Source organism: Oryzias latipes, chromosome 2 (genome assembly GCF_002234675.1).
Source record: "Oryzias latipes chromosome 2, ASM223467v1".
NCBI classification, from domain to species: Eukaryota; Metazoa; Chordata; class Actinopteri; order Beloniformes; family Adrianichthyidae; genus Oryzias; species Oryzias latipes.
The window spans coordinates 24,035,877-24,063,779 of record NC_019860.2 but is presented as its reverse complement, the minus strand read 5'-3'; the positions used below and the strand labels follow the sequence as shown (position 1 = coordinate 24,063,779).

General features: G+C 42.3%; 1 pseudogene; it reads left to right on the top strand.

Annotated features, from left to right (window-relative positions):
- The first annotated feature begins 122 nt into the window (after positions 1–122).
- Positions 123–26,346, top strand: LOC111946370 (annotated as a pseudogene).
- The last annotated feature ends 1,557 nt before the right edge of the window (positions 26,347–27,903 follow it).

Genomic DNA, 27,903 nt, shown 5'->3' with positions numbered 1-27,903 from the left:
TCAAAGGGTTATAATCCAGACTTCAAATACATCCATAAAGGACTGGAACAGTAAGTGTTTGTCAGATTTAAAGGAGCATGTCCGAACTAAACAGTTACACCCGAAACCTTCATTCCTCACAGGAACCAACCTGGACCTGGACTTGGATCTGGATCCAGCAGTGTTTCCTTCAAGAGTGACAGATCAAAGGGTCTTAATCCAGACTTCAAGGACATCCATCCAGGACTGGAACAGTGAGTGTTTGTCAGAGTTAAAGGAGGCTGGATTCTAGTTCAGATGATCTGTAGTTTTCAGATGAAGGACTTGAGGTCTGGTTCAGTTCTGGATCTCTCTGATCAGACTCACTTGGAGCATCATGTGTGTGATGAGATCTTTTCAGTTGAGTCTTCTGAGAGTCTCTGAGAGACATCAGAGATGTTGGAGAAGAAAACATGTTGACTGCTGACTCTGACTGACAGCAGCTCCAGTCTGATTCCAACCAAATCAGGAGAAAAGTTCCAGTTTTCTCTGCTTTGCTAGATTTTCTTGGTGAAAATGTCTGACTTTGGTTTCATAGTGTGGCTGATTTCTCCAAGTCTGACAATTCCACTGGTTTCTTTTTCCGGTAGAAGATTCAGATGAACATGTTCTCCTCAGTCCAGAAATGCTTGAAGAATCTTTTCAGTTTTTTTCTTTTTCTCTGTAGAAAAACATCCTCATTAATGTAGCTGCTGTGCTCCAACAGTTAAACTGTGTTGTTCTGGTGACCAAAGACATTATTTTCTAACTAATTCTGGTGTGTTTTGGCTGTAAAGGCTGTAGATCAGGGGTCTCAGACTCAGTTTACCTTGGAGCCCCTGAAGGCAGAGTCTGGCTGAGGCTGGACCCTCAGCACACATGAACATGTCTGCAGCTGGTGGGTTTATGGGAGCCAATCTGAATTAAAAAATACAATATTCGTAATATTTATGTGTGGAAAAAAGCAGTAATGTACATTCTGACTGCACATACATACGTGTGAATAACATCAGCCTTTGTTTCTGGTCATGATTGTTTCCACGGTTTCACAGGAATGCTTGAAACATCATTTCTGCATTCAAAGCCGTCCCCGGAGCTCAAACACCGTACTGAAGCCACTTTTCTGCTCCTCTGTTCTCCTGGGAGAGAGTTCTCTGGACTCAGGCAGCTCGCTATGACTGGAGTAGCCAGAAGTCCACAAGTGTCTCTATTGGTTTGTTAGGGAGGATGGTGTTAAACGCTGAGCTACAGTCCACAAAGAGCATCCCTGTTAGCTCTCCTCTAGCTCTAGGTGGGACAGAGCATCATGGAGGGCTGTGGTCACAGAGTCCTCTGTGGATGGACTGCCTCTTTAGGAAAACTGCTCAGAATCCAGACATGGGGGCAGCAGAGACATGAATCCAGCCTTTGGCTCCAAGACAGTCTAAACACTTCAGTGACTCTGTAGACATGGACAGAGAGGTGTTGATATGATCCATTGGTTTGCTGTTCTCCATCTGAACTGTGAACTAGAACATTCTAGCTGTGACATGACTCTAGTTAGTTTGGTTTCAGACAGAATGGAGGTGATTGCTGCTGATTCTCCACAGACTGGACCAGCAGAGCTCAGAGACTCCCAGTGGTCCGTCTGTCCAGCAGCATCAAACACAGCTGGACTCCATCTTTCTGGTCTGTACATGAACAACAACTACTTTCCATCATTCTGTCCACAGTCGTCTCCATGCTGCACTTTGCAGACCAGTGGATTGTCAGAGTGTCCAACATGGAGCTGATGTTTGGCTCCATGACTTCACTCTGATTGGCTCATTCATCTGGAATTCTGTTGCAGCTGCTGGAGGACAACATTGTCACTTTTGTCAAGAAGGAGCTGAAGAAGATCCAGAAGCTTCTGAGTCACAGGGAGGAAGAGGAGGAGCTGGAGGCTGAAGATGAAGAGCAGAGGAGCAGCAGAGAGTCAGTGATGAAGATCACAGTGAACTTCCTGAGGAGGATGAAGCAGGAGGAGCTGGCTGATGGACTGCAGAGCAGTAAGAGGATTTCTCTGAAGGTTTCAGCTGCTGAGAAATGAAGATTTCCTGATGTCTCAACAGGGATTCAAACCCTCATCATTCAGGGCTGCAGAGACTTGATTTACTGTTTGTTGTCTTCATTCAGGATCTGCTGCTGCAGTTTGTCGACATGAAGTCCAATCTGGTCTGCAGAAGAAGTTCCAGTGTGTGTTTGAGGGGATGGCTAAAGCAGGAAGCCCAACCCTTCTGAATGAGATCTACACAGAGCTCTTCGTCACAGAGGGAGGAAGAGGAGAGCTAAATGAAGAACATGAGGTCAGACAGATTGAAGCAGCATCCAGGAAAGCAGACAGAGCAGAAACAAGCATCAGACAAGAAGAGCTCTTCCAACTCCCAGCTGGAAGACCAGAACCAATCAGAACCGTGATGACTAAGGGAGTGGCTGGCATCGGGAAAACAGTCTTAACACAGAAGTTCACTCTGGACTGGGCTGAAGGCAAAGCCCACCAGAACCTCCACTTCACATTTTTATTCACTTTCAGACAGCTGAATGTGCTGAAAGAGGAGAAGTTCAGCTTGGTGGAACTTGTTCATCACTTCTTCCCTGAAACCAAACAAGCAGGAATCTGCAGCTTTGAAGACTTCCAGGTCCTCTTCATCTTTGATGGTCTGGATGAGAGTCGACTTCCTCTGGACTTCCACAAGACTCAGATCCTGAAGGACCCTAGAAAGTCCACCTCAGTGGCTGATCTGCTGACAAACCTCATCAGGGGGAACCTGCTTCCCTCTGCTCTCCTCTGGATAACCACACGACCTGCAGCAGCCAATCAGATCCCTGCTGAGTGTGTTGACATGGTGACAGAGGTCAGAGGGTTCAATGATCCACAGAAGGAGGAGTACTTCAGGAAGAGGTTCAGAGATGAAGAGCAGGCCAGCAGGATCATCTCCCACATCCAGAGATCCAGAAGCCTCCACATCATGTGCCACATCCCAGTCTTCTGCTGGATCACTGCTACAGTTCTGGAGGATCTGCTGAAGAGCAGAGGAAGAGGAGAGCTGCCCAAGAGCCTGACTGAGATGTACATCCACTTCCTGGTGGTTCAGGCCAAAGTCCAGAAGGTCAAGTATGATGGAGGAGCTGAGACAGATCCTCACTGAGTCCAGAGAGCAAGAAGATGATGGAGTCTCTGGGAAAACTGGCTTTTGAGCAGCTGCAGAAAGGAAACCTGATCTTCTATGAATCCGACCTGACAGAGTGTGGCATCGATCTCAGAGCAGCCTCAGTGTACTCAGGAGTGTTCACACAGGTCTTTAGAGAGGAGAGAGGCCTGTACCAGGACAAGGTCTTCTGCTTCATCCATCTGAGTGTTCAGGAGTTTCTGGCTGCTCTTCATGTCCACCTGACCTTCATCACCTCCAAACTCAACCTCATGGAGGAACAGAATAAAAGACCCTCAACGATTCTCAAACTGAAACAGAGCAGTCCAGTCCAGTTCTACCAGAGTGCTGTGAAGAAGGCCTTACAGAGTCCAAACGGACACCTGGACTTGTTCCTCCGCTTCCTCCTGGGTCTTTCACTGCAGACCAATCAGAGTCTCCTACGAGGTCTGCTGACTCAGACAGGAAGTAGCTCACAGACCAATCAGGAAACAGTCCAGTTCATCAAGAAGAAGATCAGTGAGGATCTGTCTGCAGAGAGAAGCATCAACCTGTTCCACTGTTTGAATGAACTGAATGATGGATCTCTAGTGGAGGAGATCCAACAGTTCCTGAGGTCAGGACGTCTCTCCAGAGAAAAGCTGTCTCCTCTTCAGAGGTCAGGAGGTCTCTCCACAGATAAACTGTCTCCTGCTCAGTTGTCTGCTCTGGCCTTCATCTTACTGTCATCAGGAGAAGATCTGGAAGAGTTTGACCTGCAGAAATACTGTGGTTCAGAGGAGGCTCTTCTGAGGCTGCTGCCAGTGGTCAAAGCCTCCAACAAAGCTCTGTAAGAACTCTCATGAAAATCACCTTCAGTGAACAAATGAATCTGATGGAAACATGAAAGATTCAATAACTGCTGTCTGTCTTTGTTATCTGCAGACTGATAGGCTGTAATCTGTCAGAGAGAAGCTGTGCAGCTCTGTCCTCAGTTCTCAGCTCTCAGTCCTCCAGACTCAGACTTCTGGACCTGAGTTTCAACGACCTGCAGGATTCTGGAGTGAAGCTACTGTCAGCCGGACTGGAGAGTCCAGACTGTAAACTGGAGACTCTCAGGTCAGCTTTCATTCAAATGTTGATTCTCTACAGTCTTTTTCAACCAGTGTGCCGTGAGAGATGATCAGATGTGCTGCTGGAAATGACTCATTTTTACTGATCTAAAACATTTACCATCTCCAGAATATCAGCTCCATGTTCATCAAATAGGTCCATGTTTCACTCTGACGCTTTTGTGGAGCTCTTTGTAGTAGAAATACACTGGATCTCTCAGCATCTTCCATGTCTTTCATGAGGAGACAGAGAAAAACTTTGACGGAAGCTCTTCCCACACGCGGCGGGAGCGTCAGATTTAGAAACACACTTTTGGACGAACGTCCAGCAGCCACTTTGATTGGTGGACGTGAATCTGAGGTGGTTAAAACAAAAGTGGGGGACATGAATGAAGTGGGAGGAAAGAGAAGGGGACCATGGGACACGTCTGTGTAGAACTGGGGCTAATTATCCGTATGGATCACAGATCATCTGTGTTCCTCTAGTAGCTTCCCGCGTGATAAAATAATGAAGTTCAGAGACGTGAGTCTGTCCAGCATCAGGACCACTGATTTCACTACAACTCCCATGATGCATTGCACTAATGTGACGCATCTCTCACTGCACTGCTGTTAACTGTCATGAAGCTCAACAAAAACAAACCTCTGTTCTAACAGTCTGAAAATGTTCATGATGAAATCAGGAAAACAGTTCATTTCTCCTTCAAGATTTTGTTGGAGAACAAAAGAATTCAAGTCAAAGATTCATCTTTATTAAAGAACTGCTTTCTAATAATTTCTGGATTGAAGGAATGATTCTATTTCACTCTTCAAGCACTTCTGAAAAACTGTCTAAAACTTGTCAAACATGCTGTATTTACAGATGTGTTCAAAAAGTACAGTTGCTCTTGTAGAAAATGTATGTTTTAATATCTTATTCTTCATTATGTTATAGCTTTATCTTTAGTGTGAAGTGAACTCATTTTGAACTCATCAGGACTTATTCTCCAGTGACCTTCACTTGTGCTTTGTAGTTGCAGCAGCAACTAGGACTTCTTTGTGCAAATCTAGGAGTTTCCAGAGATGCAATAAATATGTCATGGACTACATTTCTACTATCTGGGTTGAACACCTTATCCTTGGGAAAGTGTTCAGATTCGTGTTCTCATGTGGAGGTTGGAGCTGACCTTTGCTCTGGATACCGGTAAAGGAACCTTGGGTTGTCCAGGAATGATTTACTCTGACCAGATGGGGACTCTTTTGATCATCGGACTGTGTGCGCCGGTGAAAACGGGCCCCCGAGAGGCGGAGCGCATCTGAAGTTGGCAGCCGTCAGCTATTGGCCAGAGGAAGCAGGCGGGCTATCAGCTGACGAATCAGAGGGACCAGGGGCGGAGATCCAGCGACCATGCTCTTTCCGGAAGGCGGAGATTCAAACACATCTTAAAAAGACTGGTTTTAAAGTTTTCCATTGTTCTTAGGAAAATCTACGAGTAATTCGCATGTAACTTGTGCGTCAGTAGATCTTTACTTGAGAATCCAGATATATCTGCATTAATGTTTTAAACTGTGCTTTAGAACTATTGTCAGGGAAATAAACTCTGTGTATTTTTAAACCGGTTGAATCCTTGTTTGTTTTACCACTCTCGACTATCGAACACGCATGGATGGAAAGAACCCAAAAACGGACGATTCTCTTTCCTTCAATTTGGTGACCCCGATACGTGAAGTCGGGGGTGAATAGGAAACGCGGACCAGACCGATTGGACCACATCATAGTGGCTTATTACGAGATTTCTGAGACTTTCGACGTAAAGTCTGGGGATGCTTCCTGCCATGCGGTCGACTTCTTCAGAGGCCTCATTCATAATCATGGTGAGCAGAGCCTTTTGTAAAGTCTGCGTATTGATGATCTCAAATTAAAGGAGAAGTCGATTGTATGAGTGGCACAGTGTACCCTATACGAACGAACGGGCGAGCGCACCCCAGTAAATAAGTGTTGGGTTCACCCTCCCTAGAACAGCGAATTGAACGGTGGCAAAATATACACTTTGGACAGCAGTAAATTTTGAAAAATTGGACATTTATAAATTATGCAGGTTTTTCGTCTGTTCGGCCTGTAAAAATTGAACGTTGGCAAATTGGGAGCTTGTGATATTTGGAAAGCAGCAAATTGACTAGGTTTGTGTCTGTTCAACCTGTTAAGAAATCCCTTACGAAAAACAGAGTTATTATAGGAACTAATTTTGCGCGTCTAGGATTTTCGGAAACACCAAGGAGGCTTCGGCCTCTACAAATTATTTTTTTATACGCGGAGAGAAACCAAAGAAGGATTCAAAATAAACATGAGCGCTGAATTTGACAGAAGATGAGGAAAATTGTGCATTTTGTCAGGACAAAAACATGACTTGACGACTGACTGATGACAATACAGACGTGATCGCTGATGAACGGACTGAATGTATGAGATTTTGGAGACGTGACTGCTTATGAATGAAATGTATGCATGAGATTTTGGAAAGTATGGGATGAAAAACTGTTTGAAAGTAGCGAATTTTGGCTTTATTTTCCATGTTTCTGTGTGAAATGTTTTCTCTATGGACGTGGCCATCTTGTTTCGAATTAGCCAATAACGGGACGTTTTAGTTTCTTTCGAATGCGTCGACAGCTCTGATTGGCTTTGTTTGTACCATGTGGTCGGCGTGACGGCGTCCATGGAGACCGAAATGTTCAACCTGCGCTAAACTTTCATGGAACAAAGCTTAAGAGTTTGCGATCTAATTTGTGGTAAAATAACAACTGACATTGTAGTTATTGAGCGTGGTCATGACCTCGGTTGTAAGACGTCGATAAAAACAAATTTCAGTGGTCTTAGTTCGACGAAAAAGATTTTTAAGTAGAAAGGAGTCTATGAGCAGCGCTTCCGATGGAAGTTTAAGCCACAACAGCAGCTTGACTGCAGCTGCAGCCTGCAGCAACGGTCTCTGTTCTGCCTCTGTCGAACGTAGCCTAACTTTCTCTGGAATTTGCCTAAAGTTGGGCAAATCTTTCTAAAACACAGTAAGGTAATATCGGTCCAATATATTTTGTGTAAAATGATTTTGCAATTATTTCGGTTTTCTTATTTTGAATAAATGTCTCTACTTTATTTTGTAATTCCTAATTACCATGATTTAGTTAAGTTTTGCTAAAAAGTAATGCTATTGACACTAATTGTAAGTATTTGTTGGTTTAGATCCGGACTCCCTTAAAAAGAATGTTTGCAATGTTTAATTTATTTTATATGTTTATATGTTTTGATATTTCTCAGATTACTTAGTGTTGGTGTTAAAGGATTTATTGGTGTTTAAAGATAGTTTGCAGCAGATCCCATGTTTTGATGTAATTATAGTTTGAAGACAGTGTAAGTGGATGTTGTACAGAATGGGGAAAGGACAAAGCAGTGAATTAAAGTAGAAATGAACGGCATTGGAAGTGATAGAGGGTCTGTGGACACAGAAAGGTATGGTAAGGTAAGGAAAGGTGCTGGTTCTAGTAGAACAGAAGAAGGGAGAACATGAATGTTAATGCTAGTGATAAACGATTCATTTCAGTGAAATGGTTTATCTTGTTTATCTGTAAGGTGCCTAATTTGTTGTGTTATGTCTTTTGGTGTGGTTTTGAGAAAACGGTTAAAAGTTATTGTCTGCGTATTGATTGTCTGTGTTTTAACGAACCTGTTGTGGTTTAGAGTGTGAATTGTGTTTTTAGTTAAATAAGGAAAAGCTTAAATTGTGGAATTTTGTTGCTTTTAGCACTTCTCAGAATTCTTTTTGTAGGACAGCAAGTCCTTAATGGTAAGTCAAAACAATTTGTCTTTGTTTCTGGATTAAAAGTGAATGATTAGCTGCCAGTATGCATCTAAAACAATGTATTTTTCAAAGATTTTGCTCCACATCCGTCATATAGTTCAGAGAAAAGTTTAAGGTTTTTTTCCTTTGCTGATTTTCATCATTGATTAACCAACTTTAGCATCCATAGAGTTGGTGATGGTGAAAAGAAAGCATGACAGTAACAAATCTGCTTTAACAACATCTGCAGTAACAACATGTTTTTTCCAAGCAGCACATAGCTTTAATGTTGCAGGAAAGGTGCAGAGCCGTCCTGAGACCTCATAAATCTTTACACAGAAAACCCCCTCTGCTTCATTGGGTGAGTGACAAAAAGAGCATTTCTCAGTTCTCTGGCTTCACAGGAAGGAGCCGTGTTAGGAGTGACTGACCCTCAGGTCAGCTCCGCTAATCAAATGAAGCCATGACTGCATGCATGGAGAATGCATCGGAGCGTCTGCGAGGTGATAAGAGTCGATTTAAAATACATCTGTTTCATCACTGCAGAGCACATTTGAAGAAAAAGGACAAAGGGAGGAGTTGAACAACTGAAAAACAGTCATTTACACTGCAGGAACAATCCACTCTGGATAATGAAGGTGTTTAAAAAAAAAAAAAAGAAAGCACATAACATGATGAGTTTAAATACCCTCAGGACCTGTAGCAATGTTCAGGTATCGGAGGCCGGGACGGGAGGACGGGTATCCCCTCCTGGAAGGCGTGGGCCACCCAGGGACCCCCCAGCAGCAGCTGGAAATGGCATCTGTGGCGCTCAGGACATATGGCAACGACTGCCCACAACAAGGTACCCAACAGCAGAATGCACAGACCAGGAGCAGAGGACATGAACAGCACCCACAACCGCTCCAAGCTCCTCCACCGTGGCGAGGACCACAGGTGGCAAGTCGGACAATACCACTTGGTGATGTAGGAGCCATGGTCCCTTTCAAGCTCAGAGGTAACTCCATGAATGGACACTGGTGCAATGTGTTCCTCTATAAACTGCCGGTTGCCTCCATCAGCTCTGACAAATGAACATATGACTCCTCAAACCCGGCAAAAGACCATCCAACTGACTTTTGACCAGATGGTGGAACATTCATTTGTGCATTCACCACACACGCCTGTGAATCTGTTGGGACGGAACGTTTTTGTCAAAACAGGAGCCAGCATTCTTTCAGACTGGATGCCATGCCACACCCCACAGCCAACCCCTACTGCTGACACCTGCTGGATCCAGAGGGCCCTGAAACGCCAGGTGTGTCCATGTATTTCGGGTTTGGATGCCATGAGTCCTGTCCTAGAAGCAATATTTTTCCGCCTCCGATGACCTGAACTGCACATTCTATTATGACAGAGAGGATGATCAACTGTACCGGGAAGCATTTCATCAGGTAGATGGCCATACGTGGTATTTAAACTACACTGACATATAAATTGGTCAAGAGGGTGTATAGTTTATTTTTTATTCACACACTCACATTTGCCATGATACCGGAAGTTAGTCACACCTGTATCGCACATAGAATTAGCACTCCCCTGGTCATGAAGTTCGGCAACTCAGACCCATGACTGAGAGGGATGTAAACAAACATCTGTCTAAACTGGGATTTTCAGTTGTTCACTTCTCTCCCTCAATAAATATGTACAGGATAACTTTGTCTTCAAGTACTACCTCCTCAGTTCTGGAGCATTTCTACATCGTCAGTCATCGCAGCAGATAGAAGACAGATCATGAAGATGCAGAGGTGATGTTAAAAACGCTCTCTGATGCTTCATGGTCAACAGGTTCATTTGATGTTTGTTCATGCTCCACTGCTTCCCCGGTGGAGATTCAGGTAACTGTAGGAACAAATGTTTTTAGATCTCAGCGCAGCTGAGTGAAGGATGCAGATGAAGGGATGATGGAAACTCAGTTTGGTTTGTGGAACTCTGGTGTAATTGAGCATTCGTATTTTTCGTGGTGTACTCCTTTTTAGACCGGTATTACAAGCAGATAATAAAACTTATCGCATGGCACATGATTTAAGGGCTGTTAGTGAAGTCATCATTACTCCAGTCCTCCCTGTGCCTGATCTACATCGCATGCTGTCAACTTTAGCCCCACAATGTGTGTGGTTCACTGCTATTGCTTTAGCAAGTGCCTTCTTTTGCATTCCATTACATGAGAACAGCAGACATCTATTCGTGTTTCAGTGTAAAGGTTTCAGTTTGCAGTACACAGCTTGCCACAAGGATTTAAATATTCTCCTGGCATTTTCAATCACTGTTTAAAGTTTCTCCGACAGGATATTATGCTATTAGAGGGTTGTGTTTTTGATGTAAGGTTGATTAGCTCCTGCTAACGGCACCGACTGCTGAAATCTGCCTGCAAGTAATGAAAGATCTTCTTTTGACGTTGTTTGATTTGGGTTTTGAAGTGTCTAACAGGAATTTGCAACGTTGCAGAAGGAAAGTCCCATTTTTAGGTACAACTGTTTCCAGCACAGGCTCTTCAATGTCTATGGAGCATAGAAAGTCTGTTTTGCAGCATAAATGTCCAGAGACAGTAAGAGAAATTATGGTTTTCTTGAGTCTTTGTGGTTATGGAAGACATTTTCTTCTTTGTTTTGTGGAACCTCCTGCTCCTTGAGGTCAATGCTAAACGGCAAGGGTGACAGACCTCACGGCTGCAAGGCAACGACAATAAGTGGTTTCATTTCTTCACCTTGTGATCTTGCTTTTCACAGGACCGTGGACAAGGATGCCTGTTAATCTGAACGGTGCACTGATCTGTCTGTTCTCCTATTTTATGTTCAATTTCTATTTTTAATCAATTTATATTTTTCCTTTCAATTAATCTGGTTTTGTGTTTGTGCCTTATCTCTGTTTGACTCTGCAATGTTTCCACTCCAAGAGAGGGAGATGGACATTAGGGAGTCTTAAGGAAATTGTTTTATTATCATCGTCAAATTGTTTTATTATTATCATTTAAATGTATTTGTTTAGAAGGGATGTTTAAATGGTAACTCAGATTGACCTTTTTCACTTTTTCTACAGCTTTGTGTGTGTGTTCCTCTCGTTCACTCATCCTCAGCAAGGATGAGGAAGTTTTACGACACTGTCCTGGGTTGATAAGGCAGTTATACGACTGTCTCTAATGAACTTTTCTTTTTGTCTTGAATTTTTTTCTTCCCCACTTGTGTTCTTAATGACAGCATGAGGAGAAGCAGACCTTTGAGAAGAGAAACACTGATGGACTTTTTCCCATCACATTTGCTGCTCTCCCCTCCGCAGGCGTAACATGATTCTTGTGTCTTGTGTTTTGTTTTTCTAATATGGTTTTTGGATTATTGTTTTTTATATTTAAGTTACTGACCCTAACGCTAATCAATATTTAGATCCACAGCAGATTCATCTTTGGGAGAAGGTACATATGTGTGGACACTCCAATTCTTTTACAGCTGTTCTGTTGTGTCCTCTGTATCAGATCTCTAATTACCAGGTTTATTGAGAAGTTCATAGGAGGCCTGGTCCAAGCTGGTCAGAGCTTGTGGGACATACAGAAGGACGCGAGTGTTCGAGGCCCTGAAGGATCTTTTGGATTTTGTTGCATTTTACTTATTGCTATTCTTATTTAGGTAGAGCGCATGTATCACAGCCCCTCCAATGGGACCCCATGGAGGAGATGGAAGTAATTTCCTGAATTACGCTTGCTGTTATGTTTAACAATTCTGTTTTTCTTTTAGTCATCTGTGTGATTTTGTTCTGCCTTAACATGTCTCGCTTTCCTCCCCCTTAATTCCAGGTGTTCTTTTGCTTTACAGGAACTGTTATCTTTTTTACGGTTATGCTTTTTTTTTTTACTATTTGACTTTGACTTACACCGAATTAGACTTTGAATTTGTTTTATTTGCCTTGTTTACCACTTTAGTTTTTGTACTATGTAACTTTACTTAATGACATTGTGCCAAGGGGTTAGGTCGATCTTGTAAGCATGGGCATCCTTCGGGGTGGTTGTCGCAGGAGCACGGAGCCGTCGCAAGACTTTTCCTGTCAGACTGAACACTGAATGTTTACTGATGCTCCGACAGGTTTCGCTTGCCCGTTCAAGCATGGACGCCTAACTCCTTTGAAATATTTTGTGTTCCAGACTGTGCGGGCTTGAGACCACAGCTGTCGGGTCAGGTGGACCTGTTTGTAATGTTTTGTTGTTTTTGAGTGTTGTAGTGTTAAATCTTTTAGGTGATCACACTTTGTGTGATCAAGAGAGGGAAATGTAGAAAATGTATGTTTTAATATCTTATTCTTCATTATGTTATAGCTTTATCTTTAGTGTGAAGTGAACTCATTTTGAACTCATCAGGACTTATTCTCCAGTGACCTTCACTTGTGCTTTGTAGTTGCAGCAGCAACTAGGACTTCTTTGTGCAAATCTAGGAGTTTCCAGAGATGCAATAAATATGTCATGGACTACATTTCTACTATCTGGGTTGAACACCTTATCCTTGGGAAAGTGTTCAGATTCGTGTTCTCATGTGGAGGTTGGAGCTGACCTTTGCTCTGGATACCGGTAAAGGAACCTTGGGTTGTCCAGGAATGATTTACTCTGACCAGATGGGGACTCTTTTGATCATCGGACTGTGTGCGCCGGTGAAAACGGGCCCCCGAGAGGCGGAGCGCATCTGAAGTTGGCAGCCGTCAGCTATTGGCCAGAGGAAGCAGGCGGGCTATCAGCTGACGAATCAGAGGGACCAGGGGCGGAGATCCAGCGACCATGCTCTTTCCGGAAGGCGGAGATTCAAACACATCTTAAAAAGACTGGTTTTAAAGTTTTCCATTGTTCTTAGGAAAATCTACGAGTAATTCGCATGTAACTTGTGCGTCAGTAGATCTTTACTTGAGAATCCAGATATATCTGCATTAATGTTTTAAACTGTGCTTTAGAACTATTGTCAGGGAAATAAACTCTGTGTATTTTTAAACCGGTTGAATCCTTGTTTGTTTTACCACTCTCGACTATCGAACACGCATGGATGGAAAGAACCCAAAAACGGACGATTCTCTTTCCTTCACTCTACAAAAACATAATCACCGTTTTGAAAGAATGTTAGTTTGGTTTGGTAAGGTTTACACGAAACTGCATTTAATAAACTGGAAGGAAAAACGGCTACCTGGACACATTTTCATATTATTTAGTTGAACATTATTATTAAAAACTATTATTTTTTAGGGAAAAAAAGCTTCAACTTTAAATGTTTTGTGGTTCAATTAATCCAAAAATGCTGGTTAGATCGTGGAGGGACTGTACATTAATACAGACTACAGAGTTTCACTTTTTTATTTTTGGTCGCTTGTGTGACGCAGGATTTTTGTCAAGAAAAAAGTGAACCTTGGCTGAAAAAAGAATTATGAATTCATGAATAAGCAACTTTGTTTTCGTGAATCAGCAAATTTGTTTACATGAATCAGCAACTTTGTTTTCCTGAATTTTTATCATCTGTAAATTATCTGCAGGGGGTTTAAACTTTCTATATTCACCTTATTTGTGTCAGATCCATTAAAATGTGATCCAGATTTACTATTTGGAAACAGGATCTCTTGCATCTGGCATTTTACCGCTTTCCCAGTATTTCATAAAGGGGCCAAGGACAGGGTCTTGCCGCTGCAATGTGTTGAGGTCTGAAGGAGACAACCCAGGCAAAGTACTTATCTCAGCTTGCACCCCTAAAACCCTCTGTTTCTAAAGGCCTAGCCTCTGACAACTCCAACACTGGATGCTGACGGGACAACGCATCAGCACTGGCATTTTGGGAACCTGGGCGATACTTTATTGTTAAATCATACCCAGCCAGCTCAGATGCCCACCTCTGCTCTGTGGCACCCAACTTTGCTGTCGCTAGATGACTTAACGGGTTGTTGTCCGTGAACTCTGTGCATGCGTTCCCCAGCAGATACTCCCGAAACTTATCCGTAACCGCCTAATGAAGTGCCACAAGCTCCAACGTCATAGAGCTGTAGTTGTTCATGTTCCTTTCAGTTGGCTTTAAGCTACGACTTGCAAAAGCCACAGGGCGCCGCTTACCCTCATGCTCTTGAGACAGTACAGCCCCCAACCCTCCATGACTAGCATCTACCTCCAGCAAAAAGGGTTTCTGAAAGTCTGCATAAGCAAGAACAGGGGTAGTTATTAAAGCAGTCTTCAGTTCCTGAAAGCTTTTCCCACACTCTGCGTCCCAAAATTCATCCACCGGCTTTTTAGGCGTCTCACCCTTTCTTCCAGGAGGGAGGAGTCTAGCCACCAAACTGTTTAATGGAGAAGCAATCTTTGAGAACCCAGCGATAAACCTTCTGTAGTAGCTTGCAAACCCCAAAAAAGATCTGAGGTCGGCCAGGTTAGCTGGTCTTCTCCAGTCACGGACTGCAGCTGCTTTCTCTGAATCAGTCGACACTCCCTCAGCTGAAACCACATGGCCCAAATACTTCACCTGCTTCTGGAAAAAATGGCACTTTGAGAGTTTTACCTTTAAGCCTTGTGCATCTAACCGGGAGAAAACTTGTTCTAAACGTTGCAGATGTTGTTCAACGGAAGAAGAAAAAACAATGACATCATCCAGATACAGTAGCACACACTGAAAACGACAGTCCCCAAAAGGTCTTTCCATGAGGCGCTGGAAAGTGCTGGGTGCATTGCATAACCCAAAAGGCATTCGATTGAACTCGAATAAACCAAACGGTGTGCAAAAAGCTGTTTTTGCCTTGTCCTTTTCAGCCACCTCCACCTGGCTGTATCCACTGGCTAAATCGAGTGTCGTGAACCACTGTGCTCCAGCCAAAGCCTCCAAGGACTCGTCAATTCTTGGCAAGGGGGATGCATCTTATCTGGTCCTAGCATTCAGCTGCCTGTAATCTACGCACATCCTAAGACCACCATCCTTCTTTTGCACAAGCACAATGGTTGATGCATAGGGGCTGCTGCTTTCTCGGATAACCTGACTTTGTAGCAACTGTTGGATGTGGCTGCGTGCCAGCTCATACTGGGAGGGAGGAATTCTTCTGTATGGCTGTCTGACTGGTGTTTCATCTAATAGTGGGATCTCATGTGTCATTAGATTTGTGCAGCCAACATCAAGGTCATCCTTAGCAAAAACTCTGTTGTATTTTGACAACAGAGCCTTAACCTGCTCTTTGTCCTTGTCATCCAGATGCACAAGAATGCACAGAATTGAGTCAGTGGGATCTAGAGTAACTTCAGAGCTAAAGATCGTGGCCACACAACTTTCAGAATTAACTGAAATGCATGCCTCAGGTCCACTCCCCTGTACCACACAAACTGTTTGGACTGTAGCCACCACTCTCCTGGCCGTTAGCCATGCCTCACTCGTACCTACATTGGTAATGGGGACATATGTCCTACCTCCTTCTGCTTTCACTAAGGAAGGCGAAACCAACAGGCCCTCGGGCAGACCATTACCCTCTGGCCCCAAGGGCTCAACACAAAGATCTACATGTTGATGTGTAGGCATATGTGGACATGTCACAGGGACATACACTAGACTACCTGGTGGAATGCAAACAGGCTTCTTACCCTGCACACGTACACGACCCTGCTGGCATGATATCTGCAAAAGATTAACATTTTTTGTGAGCTCGTTCAACTGCTCTTGCTGACATTTAATTAGTTCTTTTTTTTTTTTTTCTTTTCTTTATTTTGCACATTTCTTTTGCACATCTCTTTACCTGCACTGTTTTTGTAAATAGCTCTTTAAATTATACCACATTTTCCTTGTTCTCTTTTTTTATTTTTATTTATATTATTCTTACTCTTTTTTTCCTGTCAGTTGTTATGGTAACGAACAAATTTCCCACGTGTGGGATCAATAAAGTATTTCTGATTAGTTCGGCCATTTCAGATGTGGGAGGAGTATGAGCCTTTTGCTGGGAGCCACCCTGCACCCCATACTGCATACCCACTATCGAAGGCGCAGAATTACTGCGGCCTTTAGTGCCACCCTGTAAGCCTTCACATTCCCATCTCATGGCCTCTCTTCGGACCTCTTACAATTTAGCATTCGCATGACCCCGAACCCATTTCTTTAACTCACGCCGCAATGAGCTGTCCAGCACATGTTCAGTGAACTGGTCCCTTAAAAGCGATTCTGCATTTGTCATTCTGCATGGTGACTGCTGTTTCACCTTCTCCATCAAACTCATCAGTGCTAAGGAGAACTCCTGTAAGCTCTCCCCATCCTGCTGTTTTCTAGAGAAAAAGGCCTCCTGCAACGAAACATAGGACTGTGGGCAACCATAGAGTTCTTGCAGCACAGAAATAATTTTCTCAGGATCGCATCTGTCTGCAGTGGGCCGAAACTTTATCTCTGCACGCACTTCCCCTTCCAGGTGATCAAACATAAAAAAGGCCTGTTCAGACACAGACAAATGTCTGGCCCTACTACAGGCTTTTACCTCCTCCAACCACTCATCCAGAGAAAGGTTGGACATCCCACTAAACATGGGGCATCTGCGATCCCTGGGAACAAAAATTTGTCTCTCGGTTACTGATCCAGAAGCTGTAGGAGGGAGATCTGCATGCACATCAGTGCTGGGACCCGCTATGGGTTCCTGCTGTGTGTGAACCTGTTCCTGACACAGTCTATCATTGTCAGCTTTTAGCTGGGCCACTAAACCCCTCAATCTTCTAAGTTCTTCCTCCATTCTGTTCAGCAGAAAAAAAATGAAAAATCCTAAACTCCGAGGACTGGGAAAAAAATGCTGCTGCTTTGCCTTAATAAGAACAATGACATACAAACATCAAGGTTTCCAACATAAAAAAAAAATCGCTTTTAAAAACACACCAGCCTCTGCCTATAATGTTTAAAAAGATCCTGCCGACAACGCCAGAATGTAACAGCACGAGGAGACGGGTTGACAACGCCATCTGGGGCTGCAGAGCCCCAGGAAAAGATTTTAAAGTAAGGCAGGTGCAGGTCCTGCTCTAAACCAAGGCAGAGGCTGTGGTTTGCTTTAAAATATAATTTGTTAGACTTCAGTTAAAAACAATGTTAAGAAACCTTTTAATAAAACAATCTTTGATAAAAGTCAGTTAAAAATGTTCTGGAGGAGGAGCTTACCGAGGTGGCTAAAAACGGCGTAAAAAAATGCAAACACCCCTTTTTGTGAATCACTGCACACGTGATGGAAACCACACAGCACACTGGGACCCACCACCAGACACAGCAGTCCACCACCTCGGCCTCCTACCTCCTGAAACAAGAATAAAATTGACAATATCAATAAAAGACACACAATTAAAAATAAAGATTAAAAAGATTGAAAAGAAAAGATTGATAGAAAGAAATCCAAACATTTATGTCCATAAATGAAGTTATGTGTAATAAGGTGAAATGGCACAGGGAATAAGTATTGAACACATGAAGAAAAGGAGGGGTAAAAAGGTCTGGCAAGCCATTCTAGCAGCTTTATTTTCCTTTTCTTCAACCAGTTGAGTGTTACCTTGGCTTCTGTGCTTGGGATCGTTGTCTTGCTGAAAGATCCACCCTCTTTTCATCTTCAGCAGCCTGGCATATGACAGCAGATTCTGATCAAGAATGTCTCCATACTTTTCTCCAGTCATTATTCCTTCAATGATATGAAGTCTACCAGTACCACATGCTGAAAAGCAGCCCCACGCCATGATGCTCCCACCTCCAAACTTGACTGTTGGTATGGTGTTTTGGGGGTGATGTGAGGTGCCATTTTTCCTCCAAACATGTTGTGTCTTATGACATCCGAAGAGTTCAATTTTGGTCTCATCTGACCAGAGAATCTTCTCCTAGAATGTCATGGGTTTATCCAAATGTTGTGTGGCAAACTCCAAACGAGCTTTAACATGCTTCTTCTTCAAAAATGGAGTCTTGCGTGGTGTGCGTGCATGGAGGCCATGGCGGTTGAGTGCATTACTTATTGTTTTCTTTGAAACAACGGTACCTGCTGATTCCAGGTCTTTCTGAAGCTCTCCACGAGTGGTCCTGGGCTGTTGGAGAACCCTTCTGATGATTGTTCTGACTCCTCTGTCTGAAATCTTGCGAGGAGCACCCGGCCGTGGCAGGTTTATGGTAATGCCGTGTTCTTTGCACTTCCGGATGATGGCCCCAATGGTACTCACTGGAACTTTCAGAAGTTTAGAAATGCGCCTGTAACCATTGCCTTCAGTGTGTTTTGCAACAATAAGGTTGCGTAGGTCTTTGGACAGCTCTTTGCTTTTACCCATCATGCAATGCTTCTTGTCTAACACCTTGCTGGTGAGAAACCTTTTTAAAATGCATCAATCAGGACTATACCAGCTGATATTACTTTGCACTAATAGGGGGCAGGTTAACCTTCTGAATACTGACAAACTCCAGCTGCTTTCTTGGCTTGCCAGACCTTTTTACCCCTCCTTTTCTTCATGTGTTCAATACTGATTCCCTGTGCCATTTCACTTTATTACACATAACTTCATTTATGGACATAAATGTTTGGATTTCTTTCTATGTGTGCATTACTTGGGTTGATGCCGACATCTGCTGAATATTTCGTGTCAATAGCTCGATGAGAAATATGTTTTTTGAGAGAAATGTTGACGTGTTCAATACTTATTTTCCCCGCTGTAAATAAATAAATAAAATATAAAATTAATAAAACATAAAACTAAAACAGGGCAGCAGGGCACAGTATTCTAACAATAAAAACAGAAAAAGCACCATATTAAAAACATTTGATAAAAAATAATTTACCATTTGTTTAAAATATACCTCTGCTGTGATAAAAGTCTAAAATACCTGGTGCGCCGCAAAACCTCACGCCCAGTCTTTAAAACCCCCAGTAAAACAGGATCTACCTCTGCCGTGATCCTGTCATAAAATAAAAATAAAACATCATCCACACTCTGCTCGAGCCAACTTGCGCTGCTCCCTGAGCTAACCGGCTTTCTCACAGGAAGCTAGCACCATAGCAACCACACGTCAACTTCCTTTGTTTCCCCCTTTGTACAATGGGTATAGCGACACCCTCAGGTGCCTCCCGTTACATATTGAAGATTTTTTTAAATGGTAAATGGCGTATACTTAGAGCTTTTCTGCCTACAAGGCCCATAGCGCTTTACAATCACAGACCCAGTCACACACACATTCACACACTGGTGGCGGCTCCGCTGCCGAACACAGGCACCCGCTTACCACCAGAGGCAACGTGGGGTTCAGTGTCTCGCCCAAGGATGCATCGACTCATGGGCTTACGATCATGGGTTGACCGCCCTACCGCTGCACCATGGCCACCCCATAATTCAAAGTGATCTTCAATTTTCAATGAACAATTGATTTTACAATGTGATGATGTCATTTGAAAATGCATTTTACAATTTAGGATTCAAGATGAAGAAATACTATTTAATTTAATCTGATCTGATCTGATTTGAAATGGTTTATTTCAAGCATTGAAGTAAAAATACACTAAAACATTACCATCATCAGTTATACATTCATTCAATAACTAATTAAACTTAAGATAATTACACACAAGGTAATTAGACATATTGCTTGTGTTAAGCTTGTTTAGCTTGCTCTGACCTACAGAAGATTTGTTCGACTCATGGAGCCCAGAGTGTGTGAATAGAAAACGCAACACAGGAATAAAGTAATTAACTGACTGTATTAAAACAAAGAAAACAAATAACAAAACAATAAGTTGAGACAGTAGAGAAAGGAGTTTCCAGGGATCCACAGGGATATTTTTCCATCTGTTTTTCAAAGTTCCTTTTTCATAGGTTCGTAAAGTCCTCATAGTTCTAATTGAGAGTTCGTGAGTAGCTCACCGTGCACCATTGCTGTATGGTGCAGATCAAAAGTGGTTCCAACCAAGGATAGAAGTAGGGGTGGCAAAAAAAACCCTGACCTTCTCAGTACAGTTCACAATGACACAGAACGTGCTCCAATGACCCTTCCCCTTTCCCACACTCGCACAAACCAAAAGTTGGGTGTTTCCCTGTCATATGCAATGTATTATTTAAACCAGTGTTTCCCATCCTCAACCGTGATATTAGTCAAGTCAACTTTATTTATAAAGCACTTTTAAAACAGCAGAAGCTGACCAAAGTGCTGAACAATGCAGAATAAAAACAAAACTACAAACTAAAACAAACAGAATAAAATCAATGAAAAATCGATACATTAAATAAAAATAAATAAAACCAATAAAAACATCAACTAACACTGAGTTAAAGGCCAGGGAGAAAAGGTGAGTTTTTAACTTGGATTTAAAATCATTCAGTGAACGGGTTAACCTGCCTAACCTGCATAGGGAGTGCATTCCACAAGCTGCGGCCAGCAGCTTCCGCCGTGTGGAAGCTGCTGGCCGTGTCCTTGGCACATCCAGGAGCAGCTGGTCAGCTGATCTAAGTGAGCGGGAAGGGGAATGCAGGTGTAGCAGCTCAGAGGTGGGCGGAGCCAGACCGTTGAAAGACTTAAAAACAAATAAAAGAATATTATAAAATGTTATGCCGTGATATCTGCTGTTTACTCTGATATTCATACCTCTCCCTACTTTGTCTTTAATACAAAATAAATGTCGACCTTTCCTCTCCCTTTCCCATTGTGTCATTCTTCCATAATACGCCTCCTAATAATTACCCTAATTTCCGTTCTACCAAATGGAATTTCTATCTCTATACCCCGTTTCAGCGCAACATTTGCAAGAAAATCAGCCATTTCATTTCCCTCCACCCCCTATGTGCTGGTACCCACATAAATCATATTGTTATTTTCAATTTTTCCAACCTGAACAAACACTCATAAATTTCATATAACATATCTGATCTGCTATCAGAATAGTAAGACTTCAGAGACATCAAAGCTGACAATGAGTCTGAACAAATTATACCATCTCCAATTCTGTTCTGTTCTAACCAGTGTAAACTATATGATATTGCCAACATTTCAACTGCAAAAACTGAAAGATCCTTTGGCGTCTTAATTCCGACATTTTTGTTGGAAAAACCCAGAAAAGAGGGGCCGGGTACCAAACCGTCTTAACTAGGGTTTTACCGTGAATGTTTGCTTCTCTCGCTAATCTAGCTCATTTCCAAGCAGCACTTTCGTTTGTCCCATTACCACTTTCACAACAAGGAGCAGTAGCTCTCCTAAACATGTTTTCTACATCTGCACAACCCTGTATTTTTACCCAATAATTAAGCAGCAGTTGTTTAATTCTGAGATTCAATGGTGGATCCGCCATTTCAACTTGTAATGACACAGCAGGAGTTGACCGCATAGCCCCAGTACATATTCTCAATGCCTGATTTTGGATTACCTCTATCTTATGTAACTGTGTTTTGCATGCTGTATTGTAGACAACAATTCCACAATCTGTGACAGACCTAATCATTGTAATATATATTTCTTTTAAAGCCTGTGCACTAGCTCCCCACCCAGTGCCTTTCAAGCATCTCATTATATTTATGACTTTATACATCTCCCTACTATACTATCAATATTCTCTCTTCAATTCAACTTTGTATCAAATATAACTCCCAGATATCTAAAACTCTGCACTTGCTCCATTGCTTCTCCATATAATTTTAAGTTCAAAACAATTTCATGTTTCTTAGTAAAAACCATGCATTTTGTTTTAGTCACTGAATATTTGAATCCCCAGTCATAAGACCAGTTTTCCACCTCCGTAATCGCGTCTTGTATCTTTCTCTCCACATAACGAATATTCCTTCCCCTCTTCCACAAGGCTCCATCATCTGCAAATAATGCTTTCCCAAATTTGCATCCAATTGAATTAAATATATCATTAATCATTGAAAAGAGTACGGGGCTAATCACACTACCTTGTGGGGTTCCATTATCCACTTCGTACCTATTAGAAAAGGACTTTCCTATCCTAACTTGAACATATCTATCAAATAAAAACCCCTTAATCCAATTATAAATTCTTCCATGAAGTCCTAACCTACCTAATTTTATCAATAAACCCTCTTTCCAGACCATATCATAAGCCTTTTCTATATCAAAAAATACTGCCACCAAATATTCTTTATCTACTTGGGCTTTCCTAATGTCTGCTTCAAGGCAGACTTCAGGATCCATTGTCCCTCGACCTTTCCTAAACCATTCTGATATTGGGACAACAAATTTTTACTTTCCAGGTTACAATACAATCTCTCATTTATCATTCTTTCCATAACTTTTACAACGTGTGATGTGAGTGCTATAGGCCTGTAATTTTCTGGGCTGCTTGGATCTTTCCCAGGTTTTAATATAGGAATAATCACAGCCTCTTTCCAATTTGTCTGCAATTTACCTTCACACCAGATTCTATTATAATGTCCAATAATTTCAATTTCATTTTCCTACCTAAATGCTTTAACATAACATAAATTATACCATCCCTACCTGGTGATGTAATTTTAGATTTTTGTTGTACTAAATCCAATTCAAAGTATGTAAACGGAGCATCCATAGCTGTTAAATAAGTGTTACCATCAAATTCCTTGTAGTGCCGTTCCCTAATTTCATCTCTCCTCCCTTTCCTATATCCCAACAAATTCTCATTTCTTTGACTTCTCACAAAGGTTTTAACCAACATTTCAACTCCATCCGTATCCGATATCGCCAGGTCATCACCCATTTTCAAGACTGGATATTGTAAGTCCCTCTTTATACCCTTCATTTTCCTAATCATTCCCCAAACCATACTAACCGGAGTTGTTAGACCAATTTTATCACAAAAACCCCTCCAGTACTCCCTTTTCTCCTTTTTAATAATCCTTCTTGCCTGCGCACAAAGTCTCTTATAGTTCAACATATTCTCATATGTGTGAGTCTGTTTAAAGACTTTCAAACCCTTATTCCTATTTTTAACTGCTATATTGCAGTCTTCAGTCCACCATGCAATATTTCTCCTAGTCATAGTTGCTTTACTTCTTGGAATTGTCTTTTCCGCCGCTGAAATTATTACATTTCTAATTTTCTTTTCCATTTCTTCAGCTGTACTCTCCATACTATTGTTTGAATATTCCTCCTCACACATAAATAAATTCATCCAATTTTGCTTTATGAAAAATCCATCTTCCTTCCTTTCCATTACTTGATGGTTCCCTATCTCCACCAACCCTAGAGAAAACAGGATAATGGTCACTCCCCATTGTGCTGTTGTATACATCCCACTCACAACACCCTGCCAAGACATTTGAAACAAAAGTGAGATCTAGTGCTGACATATTCCCTGTTCGAACATCGATTCTTGTTCCTCTCCCATCATTGAGACACACAAAGTGTAATTCATCCATCAAATCTCCCAATACCTCACCCCAGTGACGTCACGAGCCACAGATTTCCTCCTCAAAACTCACCCGTGTCTCCTTCCGGGTGCCAGCGTCTGGGTCTGTTTTGTCCCACTAGCCAGGAAAATTATATTTAGAAAAATCATGCATGTGATTAAAAATACTACATCGGTAAAATAGATTCAGTAATTTTCATAGCAAAAATTTATCAAGTATCAAAAGTTAAAAATGTGTGCAAATTATGTTTCATTAGAAAAAAATCATGAATCCATTTTTGGAGCAAGTGAAGTAAAATAATTAGAAATCAATCAATTTAACCATCTTCAACAAGTGAGAGTTCTTTTTATTGTTAATTTCTTTTTATTTTATTATTACAAGGTAATGCTGTGAAATAAAAATAAGAAACGAGTCAATATTCTGTTAATTATCAAATAAAAGCCTTTTTTTAATCAATGCTTTAGATCAAAGTAAAATGAATTGGAATATAAATGTTTCTTTTCTTTTCTTCAATAATTCAAATAAAAAACTATTTTTCAACTGTCAGTTCTATTTCATTTTAAAGGTATATTAAATCTACTGCATTTTCATTCAAGATGATGTTGTGTCAAAATTCAAAAGAAAATTTCTAAACAGCCCCCCCATGCATAATTCATTTTCGTTTCCAGGTCTTCATGATTTTTCATCCAAAATCTCTCCTGAAATGTCATCTGTCAGTGTCTCATCAGGGCGGGTCCCACCTGACTGAATGGACCAAGTTCCTGGACCTCCAGCTGCATCACTGCTCCTGAACACACTTTTCTGTCTCATTGCAGGTTGGAGAGATGCAGTTTGACAGAGATCAGCTGTAAAGCTCTGGTCTCAGCTCTGAAGAAAAACCCGTCCAATCTGACAGAACTGGACCTGAGCAGGAACCACCTGATGGATTCAGGAGTTCTTGATCTGTGTGGTTTTCTGGAGAGTCCAGACTGCAGACTGCAGACTCTGAGGTCAGACTCCATGTTTCAGTTGTGTTCACATCAATATGATGAGTCCAGATGACTGACTGATGACATGACTACAGAGTGATGACTGACCCCCCCATTCCCACCTTACCGTATGCTGCTGCTGAGACTCTGAGGCTCCTTTTTCTCTTTTTTCAGAGGTTCTCATGTAGATCTAGTCTGACAATAATCCTGTCCACAGAGGAATGTTTTCAGTCTAACTTTGAATGTAGAAACTGAATCGGCCTCTCTTCCATGAGCTGGGAGTTTATTCCATAAAACAGGGGCTTGGTGGCTAAACGCTCTACCTCCAACCGTACTTTGACTAATTCTAGGAACCACAAGCAGTCCTGCATTTAGTGAGTGAAGTGTTCTCATTGGATGGTAAATAACTATGAGGTCTTTGATATAGGACGGGGCCAGTCCATGTAAGGCCTTATAGGTTAACAGGAGGATCTTGAACTTGATTCTAGAATCAACTGGGATCCAGTGAAGTGAAACCAACACAGGAGTGATGTGATCTCTTCTGCTAGTTCCTGCTAACAATCTAGCTGCTGCGTTCTGAACAAGCTGGAGACTTCTTAAGGAACTCTTAGGACACGCTGCTAACAAGGAGTTACAGTAATCCAGCCTAGACGTAACAAACGCATGGATGAGTTTTATTATTACAAGGTAATGCTGTGAAATAAAATGAGAAAAGAGTCAATATTTTTTCCATTATCAAAAAAATATTTTTTTAATCAAAGCTTTAGATCAAAGTAAATTGAATTGGAATATAAATATATATGAAATATATTTCTTTTCTTTTCTTCAATAATTCAGATGAATAACCATTTTACAATCGCCAGTTCCAATTTATTTTAACGTCAAACTGCATTTTCATTCAACTTCATGTTTTCAGGTCATAATTCAAAATAAATTGCTACCCCCCCCCCCCCCCCCCCCCATGCATAATTCATTTTCATTTCCAGGTCTTCATGATTTTTCATCCAAATTCTCTCATGAAAATGTCATCTGTCAGTGTCTCATCAGGGCGGGTCCCACCTGACTGAATGGACCAAGTTCCTGGACCTCCAGCTGCATCACTGCTCCTGAACACACTTTTCTGTCTGATTGCAGGTTGATGTACTGCAGTTTGTCACAGATCAGCTGTAAAGTTCTGGTCTCAGCTCTGAAGAAAAACCCGTCCTATCTGACAGAACTGGACCTGAGCTACAACCAGAACCTGCAGGATCCAGGAGTTCTTCATCTGTGTGGTTTTCTGGAGAGTCCAGACTGCAGACTGCAGACTCTGAGGTCAGACTCCATGTTTCAGTTGTGTTCACATCAATATGATGACAAAGTTGTGTTAGGACTGAACTGCAGGCATGAGGCTCATCAGCTCTGCTCTGTGTCTTTGGTCCAAGAGACTCCTTTAAAGCGCCTGCAGAAGCAGCAGCCTCACGTGCACGCTCACATGCACTCTGAGTCCTGCTGTGTTTCAGCAGATGCAGCTGAGAGTCCAAAGGGTTAGGGTGACAGAGTCCTGCTGCAGCTGGATGCTGCTCTGACAGACACATCCTCCACAAACATCCTCACCTTTTCATCCACAAACATCATCACATCATCCATCAAAGCTCCCAGCAGCTTCTGACTCTTCATTCAGAGCTGAAGTCATGCTTGATCAGGGATCAATGTCCAACATTTGCTGCTGACTCTTCCTCATCACTTCCTTCTTCTCTCTGCTTTGATCTGTTGGAGCTGAAAGTCTCTGCTTGAAGGGCTGCAGCAGAGAAGGACTGGAAGATCATCTCCTGAAAACTGGGAGGAAGACTTTCCAGCATCCTGCTGCTGAAATTCTCCCATGATTCAGTGCTGTTTGGAGAAGAGCTGAGCAGAAAGAGGAAGTGGACTTTTTCTGCTGTTGCTGCAGAAACATCAGTTGGTTTGGATGCAGCCACAGGCTGATGTTTGACTTTCACACATCTGGACTTCTTTCCTGAAGCAGCTGCATGTTGTCCTGAATGTTCCTGAATGTTCTTCTTCTCTGCTTCTGCTGGACTCTTCTGATCTGCTGCTGCTGCTTCACATCTTTGGACTTTTTCTAAACTTTCTGATCTTTTTCAGCTCTGAACTCTTTAGAAGAAGTGAAGGATGAAAAACAGCAACTTTGTCTTTAAACTCAACTCTTTCTTCTGGATTCAGGTTGCATGACTGCAGTTTTTCAAAGACCAGCTGTGATGCTCTGCTCTCAGCTCTGAAGTCCAACCCGTCTCACCTGACAGAACTGGACCTCAGCTTCAACAAGATTCAGTCTTCAGATGTTCAGCAGCTCCAGGATCTGGTGGAGAGTCCAAACTCCAAACTGCAGACTCTAAGGTCAGTAGAGGGTTGGAGTCAGTCCAGCTGCTTCTAGATGTTTGGTCCTAAAGTTAGTCTGAGAGCAAAGATGCAGAGTTTCCTGTGAAGCTGCAGCTTCTCAGTGAAGCTCTGAGGAGAATAATGACAGGCTTCAGGACAACAGTCAGCCAATCAGAGCAGCAGAAGCTCCAAGCTCCAAGTTAGGTGGAAAAGAGGAGAAAATGTTGTTTGGAGGGCACAGTGTGGGCATTACTAATGCCAAAAAGGCACTTGAGTGGCAAACGGTGGCAGACGCCGTAAATGCTGTAGCCTCACAACCTCGGACCGTGGCCGAAATACACAAGAAATGGTCGGACATCAAAGTCGAGGCAAAAGAATGTCTAGCGCTCCATCGCCAGAGTGTGTCTGCCATGGGTGGGGCAAAGGGGACACCGGAGCTGACCCCTCTTGCTGAGAGACTGGCGGTAATTATTGGGGAATCCCTATTAAGTGGAGTGGTGACTGAGGCGGAGGGGGACACCGACATGCCAGATGCACCGGGTGACACATCCCCAAAATCTCCAACAGTACGGCTGGAGGAAGTCGGAACCGGCTCATAAGCCAGTCGTCCTCCTTTGCCAGCAAGTCTTCTTGCTGTCTAAAGATGCGTTCACTCCGAATTCTTCCATTTGCCCCATCTTCTTAGAGCACAAGATCAGCCATTGTGCGTCATTACGCATTGTGATGGGGCATTTTATTTCCATCCATTTAATTACATCTGACAAGCTACAGATGTCGGTAATAATCCACGTGGAAATGGGAAATTGATCAGCGCAAATGTAATTTCTTGTTGCTTTCTGAATGGTTGAGACATACGCCATACATTGTTTTATCAAAAATAAAACAAACTAAAGGCATATGCATGAATACCATAATTCCACAGCTTATGAAGAAATGTCTGTCTGTCTGTTCCCTCAAAGTGACACATTAAGGAGAATATCAGTTTTGTACATTATTTCGTTCTGTTAACTATATTATTTATGAGGATGAATTGCACAACATGCCAATATTGCAGAACATATTTCACTTTTCTTTTTGCAAATAAGTGTTCATTTGAATTTCTGTTGTAATTTTCGTTTGATCTTTTTTGTTGGTTTCACTGCTGATCGATCAAACGGGTGTTGGTGTAGCTGTTAA